The sequence below is a fragment of the Halictus rubicundus genome, chromosome 1 (assembly GCF_050948215.1).
Source record: "Halictus rubicundus isolate RS-2024b chromosome 1, iyHalRubi1_principal, whole genome shotgun sequence".
NCBI lineage: Eukaryota > Metazoa > Arthropoda > Insecta > Hymenoptera > Halictidae > Halictus > Halictus rubicundus.
Window position 1 is genome coordinate 14,756,734 of NC_135149.1, and position 24,596 is coordinate 14,781,329.

At 40.2% G+C, this 24,596-nt stretch overlaps 1 protein-coding gene across 2 annotated transcripts in view; it reads right to left on the bottom strand.

The window, feature by feature from the left end:
* Irsp53 (Insulin receptor substrate 53 kDa) overlaps positions 1 to 23,991 on the bottom strand; it is a 249,342-nt gene extending 225,351 nt beyond the window's left edge. Inside the window, exon 1 of one of the 2 annotated variants that reach the window (XM_076788691.1) lies at positions 23,723 to 23,991. The gene's annotated coding sequence lies outside the window, so the exon portion shown is untranslated. The remainder of the gene's footprint in view (positions 1 to 23,722) is intronic. The other variant, XM_076788700.1, reaches the window with a different exon arrangement.
* Positions 23,992 to 24,596: the final 605 nt, after the last annotated feature.

Here is a 24,596-nt window from a genome sequence, read left to right on the forward strand (position 1 = left end):
CAGGCACGATCCATCGGCCAAGGCCTCGCGCTTCAACGACCTAACGCTACGTCCACACCGAACAGAGGGCAACTTTGTTGACGTTCCGCGTTGCTTGAAAAAAATCGCCGGTTGATGCTCGATGTTTCCTCAAGCTAGTTCGTGTTTTCCTTCGAAACGGTGAAAATCGAACAAAAACAGGAAACACAGAGGAACTCGTGGCTAGGTTGTTATGCAAAATAAAAATTTCCCGCAAGGAATAGAATTTTCTTCAAATGCACACAGACACACTGATACTAGTGTGTGCCTTAAAGTATTACTCTAATACACTGCTCATGTTCCATCGGGTGGCCATTCGTCCCATGATCAATTGGAAATGTCCTTTCGATTACTAAGTAATGGACTTTTTTCTCGTGAGAAAATGCTTTTTGCATACCCCGGCTCCCTGGGGGAAGCCGAGGTTATGTGGGACTATCCCCGGGGGAGTGCCCCCGGAGACCACCCACTAAAAACTCACGCCCACCTAAGCTAAAGGGTTACTGAGTAATGAACTGGGACATGAGCAACTCCAATTAGGCTATCACCACGAGGCACACACCAGGGTCGGTGTGTCTTCAACCCCTTGGTGAAGCTAGCTGGAATTCTTCCGAGACGTTGTGGGACTAATTTCACTAAAACAGTGAGAATCCTATGGACCATTGAAACCACACGTCTCCGATTAGGTTCCTCACTGTCGCTTCAGTGTGGACATATCCTAACGTTCTCGGCTGCCGGCATTACTCATAGGTGGTAGAAGGGGTCGCGTTTTCCAGGGTACTTTCATTCCGCAAGGACACCCGGTATGTACGTACGCGGTGATCGCGCGGTGGGAGAGAGCAGGGCGGAAAAAGCGGCATAACTTCGCCGTTTTATTTCTCGACGCGGATCTGTGCTAAGCGTGTGTCTACGTAGAGACACGCTTAAGGTGTCACGGATCGACGATCGAGAGTCACTCGCCAGCTCGCTCGCTCGCCGTTCAACCTGATTCGAGAGCAGCTCCGGATCGAGAAAACGTGAAAGCATGGGCGCGCGGCGCAAGAGACCAGGCTTCGCTGGGAGAATGAAGAAGAAGATTTAATGATCTCTTTCCATCTCTTCTTCTCCATTCTTCTTCTCCTCCATCTCCTCCTCGGCCCGTCTCCCTCCTCTTTTTCTGTTTATTTTTACAGCTCACGAAACCGGCTCATTGTCGCGTGACTTCTCGCACGAGCAAAGACGAAGAATCGATTACTCGCGGAAGACGAGAAAATTTCTGGATTAATATTCCCGAGTGATCAGGGAAACGGTCCCTGGCGATAACACTTCTACCCCTCCCCCCCACATAAACCTAACCTATCGATACAGTTCCATTTCCCTGGTAACGGTAGTAATTATTTCGCTTCTTCCGCGACTCTGCGCGGAGTGACCTCTATCCCCTTTCTCTTTTATTACGGGGTCCCTCGACGGTGAAAAATATTAACCATACCGAATCCGCTGTCCGTCAACAGCACAGCTCTCGAGGAAACATAACCGTATTTGCGGTCGATTTTTCGCTGCTGGTCTCTGTCGGTCGCAGAGCCGACGGGATCCAATCAATTAGGAGCGGGAGCTACTTGCCCGAAGGAATGGTTTATGATTTTATTGAACTTCGAGAGGGTCAGCGACTTGAACTGATCGCCTATGCAGCGGCGACGTGCACCACTGTCGAGATAAATTCGGAATATTTTCAAGCAGTCCTATGGGTAAGAAGTAGACGAGGTAAATATAAACAAAGTAATTTTTAATTAGATAACCACTCACTGCATAAGCCACCAATTAGTGAATGAGTGAGAAAATGTCAAGCACGAACCGAGAATACCACCGGAAAGCAGCAATACAGTGATTTCTGTATATATTTCGCCAAGGCCTGGATGATAAACGTCGCGGGTCTATCCCCACTACCGCGGGCCCCGAAGCTCGAGAGGCCTTGGACGCCGGGGAGTGTAAACATAACACGGCTCGGTTATGTCTTCTGGACGATACACGACGCTGACAATACCCGTGTTTTTGAGATATATCGAGAATTCACGGTACAGTAGTATATTCGTAAGTGACGTATCGACTCTGACGAGCGACAGTTCTAGTAGAGATGCTGGGTTCTTTGTAGTGTGTAAAACGTAGAGAAAGATAGCGTTTGAAAAACAGGGACTCAGGTTCGACGGTTAATCTCTCTGCTTCTCTTTCTTTTCCATTCGCCGTCCTCTTTCAGACCCGACACTTTAATCGCTTATTATACAAGTAATTATGATCGTAACTATATCGTGTTTGGTATCGTTTTAATTAGAAAAACGTATACGATGGTAAAAGTTTCATTAAGTGGTATTCAGTAGTGGGGATAAAATTTTAACAGTTACGATAGAGACCTTCGCGACAGTTACGGAGATAATATATCATAATAATGAGTGTCTTATTAATTGAGCATGGAAATTTTTATATATGAAATACGTATTGAAATATACATTCGACATTAACATTACAAAAACACAGCCCGTTATTGACAATTAATTGATTAAATTAATACTATAAAGGATCACCGATAACATGATCTACTGGCACATACGAATCACACATATCGCTGTACATTGAAAAATAATACCGCACTCGAAAAATTCTGCTAATGGAGGAAAATCTGCTTAGCGTGGTTTAATCGCGACAGCCTTTTACAGAATATGAAATGGAGTAGCGATTAATTAATGGTAAAGGACCGGTGAACCGATATAATTAAAAATGAATGGAGACTGGTGCAGGTGTTGGGATCGCCGCGGATCCATAATTGAATGATTTTTGGAAAATGAAACGAAAGGATCCGGTTACCTGGGCCACGATGAAAGCACGAGAACAGAATCGTTCTATCGAATATATTGCAATCGAACAACTCTCCAGTCTCAAAGTGAATTTTGCAGTAAGTTTCGAAATGCCGCGATACCCCGCCGAAAGCTTTCAGGTGAATTAAATTCGCTCGAAACGTTTACGATAAAATGTTTCCCTTTAATCTCGTTAATCACATGTGCTAGGCTTGTTTCATACATGATACAAACTTTCGGAATTTCATTCGCTGCACCGGTCGGGTCTGACGCGTTTACTCGTATAAACGTAAACTTGGGATACTTGTACAATTTCCACCGCAATGCATACTTCGATACGCAATTATCTAAGCACGAGTCATTTTCCAAATAAAATGCAAACGATTTTGCGAGACCGAAATGAAATTTTATTTGGGATCATTTATCGTGCTCATTGTTGGATATGCGATATGAATTTTTCATAACTTTCGTTGCCCTAGCGAACGCTTTCCACTCATTTATTTTCGGACGGTATGCATTGAATTTTAAGAATTGAGCGAGTACTACCGATCAATTGACCAGCGCGAAGCGAAGTCACGCACGAGAAGAAGACAATATGGAGATGATAGATATACAGAATACAAAGAAACGTAAAACCCCGCCTTTCGGTGCTTTTGAGCAACGTCAGCTTCTCAGATTGCTGCGTCGGAAGATTTTTTGACGCGTTGAATCAAAAACGAATACCCCAACGACCCTACTTTCTGTTCCAAATTCGGGAATCAACTGCAAATTCCATTTCCATATCCCAATGTGCCACAGACTACTTTACATTTAAAATTCGTCTAGTAAATAAAAATAATTTTTATATTTACTTTTCATGTCGACAAATACTTTCTGAAATAAAATCTCAAGCACTCTTTAATTCTCTCAGATCAATATCATCCACTGCATCTGTAATACTGGATTTCTAAATTGATTTTTAATTAAAAAATCCCAGTTGTAAAACAACAAAAACATCGAAAAAATATGCAGATTTCACATGGAAGTTCAAGAGCGACATCATTTTTAGTTGTACAGTATCGCAGTGTAGTTACGAACATTGTTCATAAATTTTTTCAGATTTTTTCAAAAGATCAATTTGTAAAGACGAATTATAATTCCAGACAATTTTTGTAGTATACGGAAGCAGCGTTCGCTGGATCATAAAATGTAAAATATCAATTTATTCGGCACATCGATTTCGTAGTCTCGTCAAAGTAACTTTTTATAGTAGGAGACTTCGTACGCCAGAACGAAATGACATAAGCAACACAACGCGGCATTTTGGTGCGCCGCGCCGGGTGGACGGGTCATTTACCGAAAACGATTCACCTTCGGCAGGAGAGCACCGAACGAACGTGCGTACCCTTCCGCTGCTTTCTTCGTTATGAAATGCATCGATGTTACATCACCAGGTTGGGCGAGCGAATATATTTATCGGAGCGGTCGACAACCCGCGTGCGTCTTCTCGAATCGACACGCTGCGGCTCTCACTTTTCCAGGAGCGCTCCTCGAGAGCTTGGCGGTTGCCCCACCTTTCTCCGGGCCGGGGATAAATTTCTCTTCTCGTCGTTTCATAACGTTAAATAACGAATATCTTTCTCCGCGGAGCCGGGCTGGCCTCTCTCGCATAGGCGAGCGCAAGAATGCAGTCGCGAGAGGAAAGCGCACACGAACGGAATAAACCGGCGGCGACACCGTTGTGTCTACTCGATCGGCGAGGAATGCTCCCTGTAAACGGGTAACGAATGCAAAACCGCGGAAACACCGTAGAAATGAATGAATCAATCCTCGCCTAACAGCGCCTTGCTGATTCAGACCAGCTATTTTTCCCCGACTTTCTAACAAATTGTCGGTGTCGGGTGCGCATTCCTTCACGGCTTACCGATCATCGGCCGCTTGTCAGCATCCCGCTGATCTCGCCGCTGACCGTCTTTTCTCTAGGAATAATTAGCGAAAATTCGTCGAAAAGAAAATATGCTCGTTCATGCGGAAGGTCGAAATCTCGAGCGATCCTCGGTGCTACGGGCGATTCACCATGGGTAGAGCGTGCGCGATTTTACAAAACCACATCGATTCGTGAAATCTGAGCCAAGGGATGCCCGCATTTCTAGACGCAGAGAGTGCTGGCCCGATAACTTAAAAAGAAGAGACCGTCGAAGCTTCGATTACCTTGAACCACGCGCTTTGTACGTTCTAATCAAAACGGGAGAAGGGAGTTACGCAATGGGAGATATCGCTTTACAATATCCGGTGTCACCACCGAGTATCGTGATGCGCGCGAGTAGACAATGGCGCGTGAATATGTCTGTTTTGCTCGTCGCCTGGCGCATCTCGGAGTCGAAACGGCGACGCCCGTCGCTGCATCTGTATCCGTTACATTCCGTGAGCTTGTAATTCCTGTGGCATTTGTAGAATGCAAACCTGTTGGTTAAACACGAGCGAAGCAGACGCGCGCGCCCGCTTGTGTGTGTGTGTATGTACGACCTCGAGAGCGTAAGCGCGCTGAAAGGAGCGGTGAAATTCTGTGTTGGAAACAGCAAAAAAAAAAAATTGGAATTTGATCGGGTGTCCCGGAGGCAATGTCCGACACCGGCCGTAGGAGTAAATTCCGTCGGGAAACCTCCGACGAAAAATGAAATTACAGGGAATGGCGCTCGGGCACGCCGGCGAATAGTTCGCGCGAGTTTCCCCGATACATGCCCACGCGAAAATTAATGGAAAAACTGTTTTCCTCCTGCTTAACTGTACACCGAACGGAAACTCGAAAACGAAAGCAAAATTCATTAGAGGTGACACGACGGGGCAGACCCGAATTATATAACTATGTCAAATGTGTTTGGAGATGTGTTCTCCCGGTCGGAAAAGTTAAGAATTGATTTTACATTTTGATACGTTCCCCAGAGATTACCGTACACGTGATCCTAGCCCTACTCCATGCCTTTTTAACCTTAAACTTTAACAGTTTCTATTCCACTGATTAGAAATTTGTCCAGATTATTAACGTAAGCCATAATTATTGCAAGTTCCATTCTACGAACTCAAACACAATTGAAACGAAGTTAAACAAATAAACTCGAGAATCTAAAAATATTTCCTACAGAATCGTCAACAAATTTTGTATCAATCCAAACGCTACGAAGTCTTTGCAGGACATAAGTACCTACTTCCGTAATATTTTTAAAAGATTATTACAACGTTTCCAAACTCAAAGAGAATATTTAGTAAAATACATACCGAAGATATTAACTTTTTGCTAATGCCTGAAAAATTTACTGAAAATACGTACAAAAATAACAATAAATATTACTAAAATACGATGCAATTTACCCGTGATCCGTTCGTAATGCATTAAAGAGATTTAAATTGAAATTTCGGCTCGAATTTCGCATGGAAATATCAGAAAATACAGAAGTATTAATAATCTGAAAATTGCAGGGGCTTAAAACGCGATGGCAGGTGTAAAGAGAGCGTCAGTTGCTCGTTGTTTAAAGCACAAATGCAATTGGTGGTTTCTAAAGGCTAAATCCCCATTCAAAACATTAGGTTGTGTAAAAAGTCCGTTCGCGTTGACGGTGGTACTCGAGAGAAGCGTTATCTCTAACTATTGCAAGTTTTAACTGCAATGTTTATACGTATTAAGTTTAGGTATGGTCTACATGTGCGGAACAGAATACCGTGTTTACTCGATGTATGTCCAAAACACGGGTCTAGCCAGAGACATATATCGGCCAGGAGATACTATTCTTTCTATTCTCTAGAGGTCTCGGTTCATGACCCCTCGCTATATGAGGGTTAGTTCTGAGACTTTTATCGGCTACGCGTTTGGGACATATATACGGTAAACACTGTATTAATTTTCTTTTGTATTGTCTGAAGTACAAAAATATGAGAACCATGATAAAATATCGTATTGTTCATGGTGATACTGCCGTTAATAAACGGACCATTGACTAGTGAGTCGAAGGATTTAAAGATGAAGATTTGAATTTAGACGATCGAAAACGGAACGGCTTCAATCGGTGAACAATGTGGACGAAATTGTGAATTTACTGTAGCACCTGATAAATGCGAGACAAAGAACGCCACAAGAGGATCGTTCGAAAAGGCGAATTCAAGATGAGAGTAGTCTCTCGAGGAAGATCAGTCGAGGACGAGTAGCAATTTCGATGGAACAACCGGCGAAAAACGATCTGAATTAAACATTCCGCCGGAATTCCAGCAAATTTTCGACTTGTCCGTGAGAGGGATGGTCGCATTAATAAATAGCAATACCAATTTGTAGAAGGCGGAGGAGAGAATCCGAGGCGTACAGAGGGAACCGTCCAATAAATTTTCGAGCAGGGAAAAGCGATTTCCGTATCAGTGCTCGCAGGCTGGGTGATACTTTCCGCGCGAAACCCGATAAAACACTTCTTTTCCGTGAGAAAGCCGTACCTTCTGGAATTCAGGACAAATTCCTGGTCGCGCGTTGGCTGGGGCAGCTTATTTCGCCCGTGGTTTCGCGCCGGCCGACAGAGAAAATCGAGGGAATCGAATAAAATGCATGGAAAACGGAGGAATCTATCCGGGGATCATCGATGACTTCTTTCGACGACGACGACGACGTCGCTGCGAGAGAAAACTCCGACGGCTGGTTGACAGAAGAAGAGAGAAAAAGGCGCGGGAAAAAAAAAGTATGGAAGAGAGGTGCGCCCGCGGAGAATTATCGGGATTCGTTCGTGAGGTCGCATTCAAATCGGGCCGACGATGGAATGTCGTCCTGCCTCTTCTGTCGTAACAGTTATAAAACGGTCCTGATGTCCTGCAGGCAGTTACACACACACATAGAATTGCATACGCGACTGCGTGTTACCTCACCGACGCTGACAGCGACGCTCGTGCACCTGCACCTGCAGTCATGGGGACCACTGTGTGGGCGTACTATACCGAAGTTCACCGGTCCCGAGGAATCTTCGATCGTTATTGACCGATGATCCACGAAGCCTTACGAAATTCGATATAACGGTGCACACGACAAATTACTTCGAATTACTTACCATCGCGTAACCAGCGACGAGCAAAAAGCATTTAAGAAAATATTCGAATGACAAATAAGTTATTCAAAATTATTTATTTAAAATTACGTTATCAACTTCTACGTTATAATATACTAATATGAAAAGGATTGGGATATGTCAAGAACCAAATCATTTGTTTAACCGAATAAATACGATGGGCATCAATTAAATAAGTCGTTGCGGGTGGATGCTGCTAAAAAATTTCTGGTAGCTGTCGCGCTTTGCATTTTTATCGACACGTTTCATTACTGTCTTAGAAAACAAGCACATCGGAATTATCAGAGTAATATCTTCGTAGGAACATTCATTTACTTAACACTAAACCAACCAGGATCAAAATGAACGGTTTTATATTTTACAATTGTTGAAACTATAGAAATTCACATATGGAAAATAAATGAAACTAAATCTCAATAAATTTAGGGTTGCCATTTTTATAAGGCAATATTTGCCAGATACTGCTAATGCTTGGTAGGTTTAGCGTTAAGATAATACACTTTCTTTATTGATAAAATCATCCTTCAAACTTTTCAACGGCAAACAGTTTTCGCTTGAAAACTATGATACAGATTCCAGGTATGTACAGGGTGTATAAAAAGTAATTGTCATCCGTCCTAGGGGTGAATCTATACCAGGGGGGGGGGATCGGTGGACATTTGTCAAAGAAACTTGCCGCACAATTGTTTATAACAAAGAAAATTGTTGTTAAAGCTTTTCTTTACATTTAAACCTTCTATACATCGAGAAAAGAAAAAGTTTAAAAGAAACCGTGTGTCGCAAACAAATAGTTATTGAGATATAAACTGTTAAAGTTTCTGTAAAGTTTGTTAACAGCAATTTTCTTTCTTATAGACAATTTTGCGGCAAATTTTTTTTTGACAAACGTCCACCGATCCAGAGGTGTAAATTCACCCCTATCTTTCGAGGAAGTTAATTTCGAAACAATTAGGAGTTCAAAGAAGAAGCAACAAAGGCGCCGATGAGCCACAATTGAAGGACAATTCCGAGATAAAGAGGAAAGTTCGAAGACAAGTTTTTCCAGTGTCCCGCCGATTAACTTTGCTTGCGCGTCGGTTGTCTCGCGCATAAAAGTAAACAGACTTCTCCAAGATAATAAATTTGAAACACCGACGGGGTCGGAACAAAATGAGCGCTTCCCCTCGGGAACAAAAGTTCCTGTCGCGCCGTACAAAAGAATGTTGTCAGGCGCGATCAAAGCGTTGCCTGGCCTCCGAACTGGGATCGATGAACGCGGTTTCATTTAACGGGGTGCATTATCGTACGCGAAGCGTAACATCACCGTGAATACTGTTGCACACCGCGGGAGGAAAGATCAAGAGTAACGAGCGGTGGAATCGGTGGAAAATACCGTCTAGGGGAAAAACTGTGGAGGAGAAAAGCAAACGGTAACGGAGTTCACGTTGAACCAATAAAATTACACGATCCTTGGGTCCCTGGTTTCTCGTTTATCGTGTTTGTTTCAATCTCAGTATGAAAAGATACGGCTCAATGTCACGGGGCGTCGCGTCGTTGGAACGGGGCGGCTTTGAAGCATCGAGTCGTTCGGGGAGCGCCCTTTTTTCAAATTAACATCGGATGAGAAAAGATTAACGTTTTCTATGTTTTAGGTAGCGACTACAGTAGTACCCCGATAGTTGCACGGAACGGGACTGAAAATGACTGCAACCAGGAAAGTTTTACCGTCGCCTGCAACGCCTCCGGATCAAAATATTGACAATTGTTGAAGAATCTTAGGTACATATTTATATCCAAAAGGGAAACAATTTAATAACGTTGAGAATTTGGAAACTTGTGTGGAAGAAAAATGGAAATCTACGAAGCAAGATTGTTACCGAGTTTCTACTGTACATATGGTTTTTGGCATGCGGATTGCTTAAAATGTGGCTCGTTTAAATTAAAATTAGAAACGATCATGTTTCTGGGACGACCTGGTGCGTATGCATCCGCATGCATGCGCACGATGCGCTACAGGAAACGCGACAATTACGTCCGTGCAAGAAGCGACGACTTTCTTTGTAATATTTCCAGTGACTTTCTAGGAACTGGGAAAAAACAAATACTGGCGACACTTAACCAAGTCCTAACCTTCGAATAACATGGTACTTTTACTGCAAGGTTTTTCGCGAACATTCGCAAATAACGACACGAACCTTTTACAACGAAGCACTTGCATTACTTGGTATAAACATTTCTTGACAACCATCCTTAGCAGCAAAAGAACTACGTTAATTAACAACCACTGAAATAATAAAAGGGGAGCTTTTGTAGAGACGAAACGAATTCATTTATTTCTGAGCATAAGTAAAATCATTTTACCAACAGTGATTTTTGTTTCTTTTATGAGAAAAACCAGTTACTTTGATTATTCAGTTATTTAAATGTTAAATTATTTGGAAAATATTCGAACTATTGATACAGGAAATGAAATCGTTTTTTGCATTACGATTTCTTGATAATTGCAGATAAAAGTGGTATAAATTTTGTGTAGAGATTCGCAGGATAATTATTTAGCTTTCACTTCGATGTAACGGTCGAGATAGTAACGTGTTGCGATGTTCTAATATTTTTAATTTTCGATAAAAAGAAGATAAGAATCTCACATTTGAATATACATGATTTTAAAGAACACGATAATAAACATATTTTACTTACGGACAGCTACAATTTCTTTAAATAGATTTGAAGTACACTATAATGTTTTCGTATCTATTGTTGCTGGACAATTTATGACAAAAATAAGCCGATTAAATTTAAAACAATAAAAGGAGAAAAGAGAAGAGGAAAAGTAAAAGTAATGATATGTATTCTTTTCAACTCGTTCAAATCGCTGAAGGAAAAAATTTTCATTTTCCATAATAATCGGCCAGTCTAGTTATCATTAATTTATTATTATTCGATAAATGCGATACCTAATTAATTTTTACTATTTATAGTGATACAACGGAGAGAATGTCTAGTATTTCTTGATTATCGCATCGGTAACGATTCCACTGCAGTTTGTGTTTGACCAAGCCAAACTGTCTCCTTCGTGTCAATACGATCGGTATTGAATTCATTTCTACTAATCACAATCCATTAACGCAATCACGACATTATATGTAATTAAAACGGTCAACTAGTTTTCAATCAATCCATAACTGTTTCAAACGAAACATTATATACACCGATAATTACCACTATAGAATGATTTAAAAAATCTCCAATTCGAGAAATTTAAGAATGTATTCGCTTGAAAACGAATATACGTTTTTACTACTTGCACGAATGTTACATGTAACTTACGACAGACCGAAGAACGACAATGGCGAGCCTTTCACATCTCTAAACGCAATTCCAGAACGAAATGGGATAAATATATCTCTCGATTCACCTTTCACCGATCCCTTGATCTAAATTCCACCTAATGAAACAATGCGTCAATTCGACGAAGTAATTAATTCGTGAAAGGGAATGGAAGACAAGATTGTTGATCGCGAGCAGGAACTCTCGACCTGTTCGATGAAATCGACAAATTTAATAAGCTGCATGTAACATTTCCTTTTCTTAAATAAAACTTGTCTGCTTCTGCTTTCTCTGATTTTCACTTGCAAAGTAGAAAGTGTGTGTATATTTATTACGTTACTATTAAATTTACGTTGTACACGCAATTTTTCTTATTATTTGATGAGTAGACACACCACCTCAGAGTGAAAAGTCACTGACGAGGAAAGGAGACATTTTTTCATTTTCGTTCGAACAATACAATGAACGTTTCCGGTGCCATACATTTTCTTGCCTGGAAAAAAATTCATTTCTTTTTGACAGAACCAAGAGATTCTAAGATCGGCCGGGCTCGGAGGGCCGACTCGCCAGATCAGGAGAATTGACTCGAATTGAGGGGAAAGAGTTACCCCCTCTCTGCCAGTACCGGGTTAGTCACGTGACGTTGTGACGCACGCACGACAGAAACGGAACGCGTCACGTGACCGGGCCGGGACGGGAGCTGGGGGAATAACGCGGCAGAAGGGGAAGGTAGAGCGGGGAACAACTGGACTCCATAGTCGTCATACACTTGTTCCCCCACTCTAATTTTCCCCTCTACCGCGCTATTCCCCCGCGCTTCCTTCGCGGCCCGGCCACGTAACGCATTCCGTCTCTACCATGTCTGTCATGTCGATCACGAAACTAACCCGGTACTGGCAGAGAGAGGGTTCCTTTTTCCCCTCAAGTCGTGCCCCCCCCCCCCTCATCTGACGACTATGGCCGACTCTGTTGGAGATGTGCATCTCACCGGCACATTATCCCATGATAAAACGAAAACCAAAAAAAAAAAAACCAACAGTAAGTGACGGACTGGTGTAAAATTCCACGGAAACTTTTAATTCAGATCACTCATTATCCGGATGCGGCGTTCTACACGTCCGAGGTAGCGTCCGTTTCAATTATACCACCGAACTGGCCGACGAAAATGAAACACCTTCGAGTTCATTTCGAATACAAACGCAATTATGGTCTGAATTATTCATGCTTCTTGTCTCGACGTTCAGTAGCGTTTTGTTGTTTAACGGTGATTCGCTCTTGGACGTGGTAAATACATAACTTCGACGGCCTGTATTGTCGCGAGTGCAAATGAAGACTGCAGTCGCGATAATAGACATTTTTTGCACTTGCGAGTCGATACGAAAGTGGCAGATAAACAATTTAATCCTGCAAAGATCGAACGGCAAGACTGAGCAATTTATGGCTCTGCAAATACATTTAACCAAGAAGTATTCGGAACACTACATACCCGATTCTGGAAAACTTACCTGTATTTAAATTGTGATAATTCTTTGAGTCTTTAAGGTTCTAAATGCGCAATAATCCCGCATATTTGTCGAGAGAATGGTTACGACCATACGATCATGGCGAAGCAAAAAGTTATTATTGTGACAGCTGATACCGCAGAAATAAATGAAATACTTTCCGAAGTATTTCTCATCGGTTTTCAACGACTCGTTTCTATTGTACCGGGCACATTAGCGCGGTGAAAGGAACGTCTAGGCACAAGAGACGTTCATTACACGAGAGACTGCATGTTTCTCAAGAAGAAGAAAAGAAACATACGTGCATCGTAAAATCGCGAAAATATTCGCGAAGGCACTAATTCCGTCAGGTCTGTTATTAGTTTCCTCTAGCAATTCGGTTTCCATTACGACCGGTGAAAATATCTAATCGGGACGTATTTTTCCATACGATCACTATTATTTCAACCGTCGTGATTTTTTCAATAAATATAACGGCAGTCGAGCTGCAAGTCACCCTCGCGCGTGCATCGGTAAACACGATCTGATTTATGTCAGCGTGCGTTTCGAATAAATCCAGGACCGATTCGCGCACGGTCGTCCACTCGATGCCGCACGCCGGCTTAAAAGAGAAAACATTCGATTAGCGTTCCTTTGGATCCTTTCAACTGCTCGTTTTCGTGTTGGTAAATGACCGTTTCGCGTACCGAAACAAATAGCCCACTGAATCAAACACACAGTCGAGTACCCTTCAAGGTAAAGGGTCACAGAAATCGTGGCTTTTTACTTCGAACCAATTGAACACGCCGCTACGATGTTAACCCTTTGCGCTCGAATGTTAACCGTTTGCACTAGACGATACTAAATTTCAATTTTCAAAATTAATTCTGAATTTCACAAATAAACACTACTTTTTGTGCGTGACAAATAAATATTATGTCTGGATTGCCAACGTGAATTTTGACGTCCTTCAATCTGTTCTTTCTTTACACAATAATAGCATTAACACGTTCGCGGACGCGAATGCTATAGCATTCATTTTCATAGTGATGCAAAATGACGTGAATGCTATAGCATTCAAATTTTAAAGCCAATTTTTATTCATTTAATTTTATACAACCTTAAGTTTTTGTAATTAATATACATTTCAAATTGAAATTTGTTTTTGTAATTAATATACATTTCATTTGTCATTACTAATGACAGTTAACTTACTATTATTGTTTACTTCTAATCAGATTTCGGATAGTACAACTAGTTTCAAGAAAAATTGCCTGTCTATTTTTGCAGCTTACTGAAATTTTTACTGTCCGTGAACGTGTTAAATTTTATACTTAAAACCAAACATTTGGACCAGTTTAGTTTATATGTATATATAGAAACAGAAATTATTCGGTGAAATACAAAACATTTAAATCATCAGAAAAATTTAAAGACAGATACTGTTCCACTATTTCCAACGTAATAAAATAATTAAAACTTGATATCCATTTTTATTCCTCTTCCCCCCATTTAAGTCGATACACAACATATTCATTTTCCACAATGAACTCTATTTAAAATAAATAGAAATTTGAAAAATATATTTTTTTTATTGTCAAATGGATTGAATACAAATTTTGTAATATTATATAATCACATTCCACACAGACAGGTTGAACATAATCGATGAAGGTTTCAGACACAAGATGTAGTAACCCATTCGTTAATGGAGTGACCTTGTGCGACCTTGAGAAACAGGATGGAGGCCTTCGAGCGTTCAAAAGGTTCCCAGCTGTTAGGAAGTCGTGTCCATTGCGTAATATTCTCCTTGACATACTTATCCCAGGCCCAAAATCTTTCCTCGTGAGTGTGTGTGTGTGTGTGTAACTTATGCCATACTTCTTGGCCATAAGGAAAAATTTATACGCGTACAAATTTTCGCAGACAAATTTACGGCACCTGCTATCAAATAAAATGCAATTTCCTTTGCGATTAAAACCGGCGGAATCAAAGTAAAGCGCGAGGCTGTATTAAAACCGATTGAAATCTTTGTAGCTTACTGAATTTTTTACAGATTTTAACGCGGGGATACAAACGCGCAAAGCACCGCGGGCTATCAGTTGAAACGGAACGTTTTATGCAGATAATTACATTCGATCCTGAATGGCGCTGAATTATACAAATAGGCTGTATCAAGGGAAACGTGTCTCAGACGACGGGAGAGGGGGAGGAGAAAAAACCCGGGGCCCATCATTTCCACCCTCATTAATCGTCGATTAGAAACAAAGCAATGCCGGTTTAAAAGAGGAAATTACGATTCTCGGAGACGATAAAACACTGCGCAATGAGGAAAGGAAATTACGATCGCAAGAGGGTAAAATTGGTCGGGACCCAGAGCGAATGCGACTTCGCTGGAAATTGTTCTGTAGCTCTTTCAGACACGTGCGAATGTGTAAAAACTTCGGCGAGCCATGAAAGATTGAGAAACATTTCGCTCGAGTACAATCGATCACTTTAATCGCAGATAAGCAGACTACGCGCGGTGTAATCGATGAAAAAAAACAAAAGACGAAATTATAACTTTCCAAAGACAATAACAATCGATTTTGCACGATTCAACGTGAAGAATCGATTGTTATTGTCTTTGGAAAATTATAACTTCGTCTTTTGTTTTACTCTCGGCAGCCGAGGGGTAAAATAAAATTTAAAGGGGGAACCTTGTTTTTCCATGATTTTTTTGGAAAATAAAACGCGTAGATTGATTTAAAATTTGAGGTATCATTTATTAATGTTGCAATGTACACAAAAATATTTTTTATACATTTTAATTGTTAATATCAATGGTGCAATGGCGGCTTGAAAACGGCATCCTGTAAATGCACCGTGCAGCGTACAATGCTCAAAACTGATGTGAAACAAACAAATCAAAATGGAATCGTTAGTTTACGCAAAAACGCACAGCATGACATCCTTCTTTTATTAAAATTTGCAAAATTGCAAAAATGGCGAAGTTTTGAAAAAAAAAACGGATTTTCTGTTATGAACAATTGCCAATAACAATGTTTTCAATACAAAATTACAAAATCGGAACTCGTCATGTTGTGGCCAATTATTTATAGAATTTACATACCAAGTTTCATAAAGATCGAGTAATCAGTTTTTCGTAAAGAAAATTAAAGTTTGAGTTAGAGAAAAATCTTCATTCATTTTAACTTACTGCAGTTTTTTGCTAATCTGTGATTCCAGGGCTATACACATAGAACAGATCTTCCTTTTCCTCAAAAAGTTGTGCTTCAGCCGTTTTTTCTTCCTTTTGAGAAGCACGAGCCATTCCGACGAGAGCCCGACTACCTCAATACAACCGTTCACTTTATTTTGAAAGTAACGTACAAGAAGGTCTCTTTTAACTCTTTTAGCTCACTTCCTAACTTTTTATATCGTATTCCTGAACAAATTTCCTATGTATTTAAACAAAAAAAAAAAATGCTCAAAAATTTCATTTCACACAAGGTTCCCCCCTTAACCAATTAACTGCGGAGTTTAATTTTAAAAATCCCTCACGGCGCGGAATTAAAATTAAGCAATGACGAATATACACGTCGAACGCAGGCCAAATGCCGCTATTATAAATGTTACAAAAAAATTAAAGCAAAATGAATTAACGTGAACCGCACCGAAATAAAGTTTTGGATTGACGTGCATAGACGTCAAACGCGCTTAACTGGTTAAAGGTGAAAAGTATAATTTGGTGTTTGTACTAAAAGAAAATGTAGTCGTGAACTTGTACGAACGTTCCACGCGTAGAATTAACAAGTCGAATGATCGCCCTTTCCCGATATCAGACTTCTCTCGATTATCGTTTCGCCATCGATCATTCGTACCGTGAACGCTTATTCTCGCGACAAAAGCATCGTACAAGACAACAAAAGCGCCTCCCCGCTTCCTATCGTATTATCGTTCCGGGCCCCGGCCGGGCTGTCTTCCCAGTTTCTGCTAATTAAAGCCTTTTAATTGCCGGCAAGCCCCCGTACAGAAGTATCATTCCTGTTTCCTGACCTCCTCTCCTCTGTTCGCCTTTGTTTTCCCGGTAGTCAGAGTTAGGGACAAATTGACCCGTTTCGGATGAACGAAAAGAAATATTCGCTCGCCGACGACGCAGTCGACTACTTCGACCAAAAAAAGATTAAAACAAGAAACAAAGACGGGGCTGGCTCTGTACACCGGACACACGGGATGCTCTAATGGCAATTAACTGTCCCCCCCCCCCTCCCAATCTCCCCCCTCCTCCCGCCCCAGCAGTAGTCTCTACGCTCTTCAAAGTCCGCTGTTTTGATCTCGTTTGCGGAAGTTTATCAACCTTCGTGTTCCTACTTCAGCATCTTCCACAAACTTTAAGTGAAAGTGCTATTTCTTTGAAGTTCCACGAACGAAGACTTTCTTGGCTAACTTTCTTAACGCATTATGGCCGGAAGTCGAGATATTTCGCGTTCGCCGCGGCCGTTTTAGTGCGCGAAAAATCTATATCTAATTGATGTATCTTTCCAATGGACAGGCTCCAAATTATACTTGAAATTCTCTACATATTGCGAATGAAATTTAAGTTGTAAAGAACTCGGCAGTATTGCGATGTCTTAAAAAATGATTAATTAAAAGATTGAATCCCCTCCAACCTCAACCAGAAAATAATTATACTCTCGGCAAAAAGTATTCGATCCACCAACTACTATTATAACTACGGATTTATGTGCAATATAAAAATTTACTGCAATTGTTACTAGTATTACTAGTATTAGTTGTTACTAGCCTTATAGAATTACCTCCTATTCAATTTTACTACCAGTTACCAATCACCCGGTAGAGACGCACAATAGATAACAACTTCCTTCGTCTTCTAAGAAATTATGCACAGGGAAGAAATAATTCATAGTGCGAGGAGTTAATAATAAGGTTTAACACTAGCTTTACGCAGCACTAAAAGTGACTATTTTGCATTACTTTATAAAAATAACAAAAACGTGCCACCCACATTTTTATCAATATTTCAAAAATGATATATACCCAAAGAAATAAATTTGCTAAATAATTTCTCACGTATGCATGATTAGAATCTTAATAGTTTTAAATTAAAAATATTAGAACCCGTCATTTTGACGTGTCCTGTAAGTCTAGTGTTACTAAATTTAAATTTAAGAAATTGTAGGAATGGATATTTTCTATTCGTTCAATCTCCTCTACTTTTTATTTTATGGAAATTGGCCGGAATTATGTGCGAATAAAGAAATTCCATAGAGCAAATTGTCGCGTGGTGCAACAGTGTGAACGGAAAGAGATTGGGGTGAAATTCATAGGTAGAAACGACCAGCTTGAAGAAAAAGCACAGGTGCACGTTTTCAAGTTAAGAAGCAGTGGCAAAAGAGCGTCGCCCCTCCGGGCACGGCGATAATTTCCAGTTAAGACGTCATCGGTTAAAACGCCGCTACTTATTTACAGCGAAACGTAATATTCCAGCAGCGGTTTATTTGCATAATCAAAAAAAGCACGGAACGAGGAAAGCCTTCAAAAGACGCTCCTAAATAGGAGAAGCAATCTCCTGTGGGTCGCCTCCAATGCTACGTTATTAACGCGCAGCACCGTCTCACCCTCCGGCGATGCTACATTCTTTAAGATTTAAAAACGCCCAGGGACATTTCCCCGCGAATGAACCTCGAACGCTCAATTGCAATACAACGACGCTTATCCGAAAACGTTTAGAATCCATTTAATTAAATTTTTGAGCCCGTCAAGATGCAACCACGAAACGCTTCTCGGGTTCTCGGTTTCTTAACGAGTCGTATCTCTGAGGATGTTAATAGAAGATTGCTGGATACATAAATGTTCTTTTCATCGTTCAAGTTATTTAGCATACAATTCCACGCCCCTCCATTTTTAGAAAATTATAATTTTCTGTCATACTTTCCAAATGTAGTTGAACATGTATCCCTTTAATCTTAAAATATATTAGTCTTAAAATAACGAAAATGACTAGAAATTTTAACATCCTCCAGGGTGAAAAAGTTCATGAAAATATTAATTGGCCTATGCAAATGACCCACTCTGCAAATATCCACCGTTACGTTTGATAAAAGTGGTACGCGTTGTGTACTGGCAGGTGTTATTTTAAAATATCTTGGAAACGAACGCTGGATCAAAAGAAGGTACGTGAGAAACAGTCGAAATTCATTAAAATCCGCTTAATTAAACTTCACGGGTAATGGAAACCGCGATCAGAAATACCATTATGGCATAATCATCCAAACAGAAACTTTTCGCAATTTCATTTCGACCGCAAATAATAATCGAAAATTCATCTTGCATGGAGGATTAAGTTGTTAAGCCTACATATGCTCCGCCATTCGTTGAACGTGATTACGCTGTATTTTTAGCGTCAGCCTCGAGCACCAACGAAACATAATTCATTGATTATTCAACGTTCATAATTAATCCTACCTCGGCTGTCCCGAATTTAAACAATTTTTCTAATTCCGGTTGGGCGTATGCGCCGAAGCGTTCTCTCGAATTAACGTTGTTTAAACAACATCGAATGCCTCCGGTTTCGGGGAAAGACAGAGAGGGGGGAGAGAGGGAGGGAGGGAAAGAGAGAGGAAGCTCGCGCACTCGACCCGCCGTTCTTCGTTCCCTTTAATTCGAAGTAGCCGTGAAGTTCGTTGCACGGAATATATAGGGTGCTTAATTAGTACAACCGCAAAAGAGGGGGTGATTCTACATAAAACAAAAATAAGTCATAAACGTAGAATAAAATTTTTTGGTAATTATATACTTTAGTGATTCCTCGCCAATTTCGATGATCTTGAAATATGTTGTTAAGGTAATCATTCTGAACAACTTCTCCCTATACAAGTTACCAGGCGTTCGACCTTTACTACTGAGGTATCTGTAAAAAAAACTGTTAGGTCCACTACAGTTACACTACTGGAGAATGTATTTCAAGGTCGTCAAAATCAGTGAGGAATCGCTGAAGTATATGTAATTACCAAGTTTTTCATGCGAGGCTTTATTTTTGAGAAATTCGTGTTCGAAAATTCGGCGAACAGGAATCGTCTGACGCGTCTGTTCATGACCGACTGATTCTACTTCGTGCAAACGCGAAGGACGCGAACTTGGCGGATCATCGACATCGATTTTCTCGAAAACGAAGACTCGTACGAACAAATTTTATTTTACATTTTCGACTAGTTTATTCGTGTAGAATCACTCCTGTTCCGGTTGTCCGTCAGTTACCGATCACCCTGTACATCGTGTGCAAGAAAGAATAGCCGGGTATATCTCGGGCTCGTATTGTGAGTAGACAGAAATTGAGTTTCGGCTTCTGCGCTCTCCCCGATAAGAAGCTCTTTTCGATTAGCCCGGAAACACGAAAAGTTCTCGCGGAAATCCACTCGGTTGTTCTCCTTTTATCTCGGGCTATCAATCATTCCAGCCAACTTTACGTGTCCCGTGTTTTCTCCCCGGACACGAAGAAAGATGAAAACTAAACATTTACTTTCGGCACACGCGAGAGAGGCACAGCCCGTGCGCGCGCGCGCGAGAGAGAGAGAGAGAGAGAGAGAGAGAGAGAGAGAGAGAGAGGGAGAGAGAGAAAACCCGAGAGAAAACTTTTCGAAGTTCCAACGTTCCGTAAACGTGAGATTTACCAAGTTACTCGTCGGATACGTATTCCTCGTTAAGACCTTAATTCATCACTCAACTTCGGACAACACCGTTTCGCGTGGACACAACGATACACGTTCACAGAAATCACCAATCCTGATGAATACCGACTTAATTACACGATATTCTTTCAGCGGTAAACAAATTGTGCACCTTCGCTGTCGATTCTACCATGAAAATGAAAAATGTCATGTGGCTCATGAACGTCCATTAACTTGTTAGTTAACACTAGGTTCACGGGACCTGTTAAAATGACGGGTTCTAATACGTTTAATTTAAAATTATTAAGATTGTAAGGATCCATACACGAGAAATTATTTGCAAATTTATTTCTTTGGGTATATAGTATTTTATAAATATTGCTAAAAATGTGGGTAGAACGTTCTTGTTATTTTTACAAAGTAATGCAAAATAGTCACTTTTGGTGCTCCGTAAACCTAGTGTTAATAAAATCAAACGGATCCTAAAAATGATACGAAAACATCGATAAATCAGGTTCATAAAACCATGAAATGTAATATGTTATAGAACTAAGGAAGACAGTTAAAAAAACTTGTTATTGGGATGACAAGTTTGGTATTTAAGCTACCGTTTTCACTTTATTCGCTGTTCCATTTAAACTGATTTGAAAACCTTCATTTTTTAGAACCCGTCTTATATAAAATAGTAAACTGCGGCTTTAATGCATTTATGGAGCACACAAATTTCACTAATATACAAGCGAATGTGTATAACAATGTTCTTCAATAAGGAAAAGTGACAACATTTTTTTTTTTATTAATGATCATAAAATGGACGAATTTTCATGAAGACTTCTGTGTACGGTTAAAAGACGAAAATTTCGGAGATCTAATTAAATGGGCTGACAACCAGTCAAAAATATTGTTATTATTTTCTGCTGTCAAACATTTGGTATTTCGTTTCGTACTCCATCGACTTCGTTGACTATTCCCTATCGACAACAAATCGTTTTTGGCTTGCACTTTTGAAGGCAATTTAACATAAAATTGGATATAATAGAAGGTGAAAAACACGGAGATTTAGGGAGAAGGTATAAATATTAATGCTCTGCGTACATTACAAACACTAACGATGCAGTGTTCAATAGAAATTGATTGAATCTGATATAAAATTCACAATCCTTATTAAAATGCTTGGGTAAATTTTAATATCGATGTGACGCATGAAACAAATGGACGTTTTATATTTTTTTCTGGCGAACGCGCTGCAGAACCCCCGTGTTATAGGCAGAGGAGGGGGATGAAACTCAGTGACCGAACGCATATTGAACGGTACCAAACGTCAGCTACAAAACAGAATTTATGTCCCAACGAAGTGACAAATAATTCATGCCCCGCGCCATCCTAGCGTGAAAAACCGAACTCGCATTTAGACCATAATACGTGGTTAAACGCAGAAGATGAATATACCTGCTTCAACTACAACGCATTGTCATCGGCATCATGCTTTCGTTTCTGTGGACCTCATATCAAAGGGTACCTCATATCATTCCCCATTTTCTTTTACGTAGAAACTATTTTTTAACGAGTTTCTTTCGCGGGAGAAGACAGAATAAATTTCAAGAGAAAACAGATCTTTTGCAGCAATTCAACTTCTTGCACTATAATTTTTAGACCGCGGATTTTATGAATTTATGAAAAAAAATAAGTCGGTACAATTTAAAGCGGTAGGCAGACTTAAAATGGTCAGATTACAACTGAAGAAAAATGGTATAGAGCATTCCGGGTCAAGGTACAACGGGAAATAGTCTGTTTGAAATGCACATGGTTCAGGAATTAGTAGAGTACATAAATGGAATTCTGTGCCACGTGACTAAGAAATCGCTTGGTTAAAAGAAAAAGAGATCATTGCGTTCAACTATTCGTAAGCAGAACGAAAGAAATTTTATTATTATAGAAATGAGGAACCGTGCTTATTCGTATGTATGCAAGGATTTTGCGAATACTGCTTTTTCTTTTAAATTGAATAAAATAATAAATTACATGTTTTTTTTTTAAAGTAAAACAAAAATTCAAATTTTCCTAAATTGTATATGTTTTGTAGATGAATATTTACACGAATAGAACTTTCCTCATTCCACCGTCATTCCTCCAAACATCCATTATTTCTAATAAAATGATGTTTTAAAGTTTTGTAAGTAAATATTTACAAAAACGGAATCACCACCGATCTAGAAAATTTTTTAATCCGCCCCTCCCTCTCTATCCTTCTTCCGAAAAATGCATCATTTCTATATAATTAAAAATAAATATTGAGTTAGGTTAGATCTTTTTACTCAAATAAAGAGTGATCCAAATCACTATTTTGTAGGCTTATCTAAAAGAGCAACACAATGGTACAGAATAAAGATTGTCGCATTTTAATATATGGTATCTAAGTCAATTACAACTTGCAAAGGAAACTATATGGTGGATGTAAATAAATTGGTGTGTGGTACAATCATAACACTTCATTATTATTTCGTAAATAGCTCTACAAACGCGTGAGTCACTGTACATAAATTTTGATCACTGTTTTAATTAGCTACTAATCAGTGCCTTCCCCCAAATTGCATAAGCAATTAACGAAAGTACAACGTCATTGTTAATAAAAGTCTGTCGTTAGTTGAAAATGACAATATTGGACAAAATGTAGTCCGACGTAGTCATGCTCTATTGCGCTGAATAAACAATCGGAAAAACGAAAACACTAAATTGTCATTTTTACACAAATATTTTTTTCCATGTGTTCTATAATAATCCATAAAAATTGAGATAAATGAAATTTTCGTGAATTATTCATTTTATTTGTAATTTTATTATTAATAGAAAAGAAATTTGTCCTACTATTCCCATTTACTATAAAAATATCTGTAAATACGGATGATATAGCAGTATAGTATTACTTAATAAGATAAACTCTACAATCTCGGATCAGACGCATTAAAAAATGTCAGACGTACAAGATGGAATACGAAAAGTGTCATAAAAACAAAAAAAAGTTTAAAAAGGCACAAAATGTTCTGAATACTTCCCTTTCCACGGACCCATTCACAAGATAGTAATTTACATGATCGAACATTGCCAGTTATATTATGTAAACGAGCAGACAACGTTGTCATTACGCATAACGACGACTCATTGCTAATTCCAGGTTAAAAATTCAAACGACACGTTACAATTTTTACAAAACGCAAAGACACAAAATGTCCGTTCGAGAAACACCAGTAAAGTATACATGTATGTGCGCGTACATACGTATGTGTACATCGTTTCACAAAGGTGGAGCGCGGCGTATTTGAAAATAAAAGTCGCGCGCTTTCTGTACTCACCTCAGCCGGTGGGCCGTGCCGGGAGCGTTCGAAACAAACTCGGCGAGAACTCGATAAAATTACGGAGCACCAATCAGGGGAAGAACACGTTCGCCGGGGAATCCTCGTGCAATTCACTGTCGAACAAGGGATGTTTAATCAACAATCGTCGCACGAAACGATCACGGAGAGAGTCGCTGGTTTATCACGATCGACACGACCACGACTGAAGGGGACGAGAGAACAGATAGCACACATACGGGACGGCGCGCGCGAAGCGACTGAGCCTGTTCCGAGTGGCGGAGCCGCGGCGAGCCAGCCGAGCTCTGCCGAATCGAACGTGGGGCCGAGCTCGTGCGAGATCGTAAGGATTCAGCCTCGACCACGTTGCAGTACACGCTACTTTACGGGGCCCGCGAAATAATCGTGCCAACGACTTCCTCTAGTCAACACGCTCCTTCGCTCCGCCGTCAATCACTATTGTACATACGTTGACGCGGCCGTTTCACTCGAATGTGAGTGGTGCCTTCGATTGTTCTACTCCCGTCAGACTCCGGCTGTGACTCTGTGTATTAGATGTTCCGGTAAGTATCAAGGGCTTCCTATAAGGGACTATAACTATCAGGTGTAAGGGAAAAGTCGTTGCGCCTACTGCTCTACAAATGACGTTAAAAGACATTCCCGAAACATTATGTTTACATAGTAAATCTAAGGTCACCTTGGTTATACTATGTTTACATAGTAAATCTAAGGTCACCTTGGTTATACTATGTTTACATAGTAAATCTAAGGTCACCTTGGTTATACTATGTTTACCTAGTAAAACTAGGGTCACCTTGGTTATACTATGTTTACATGGTAAAACTAGGGTCACCTTCGTTACCCTATATCTACG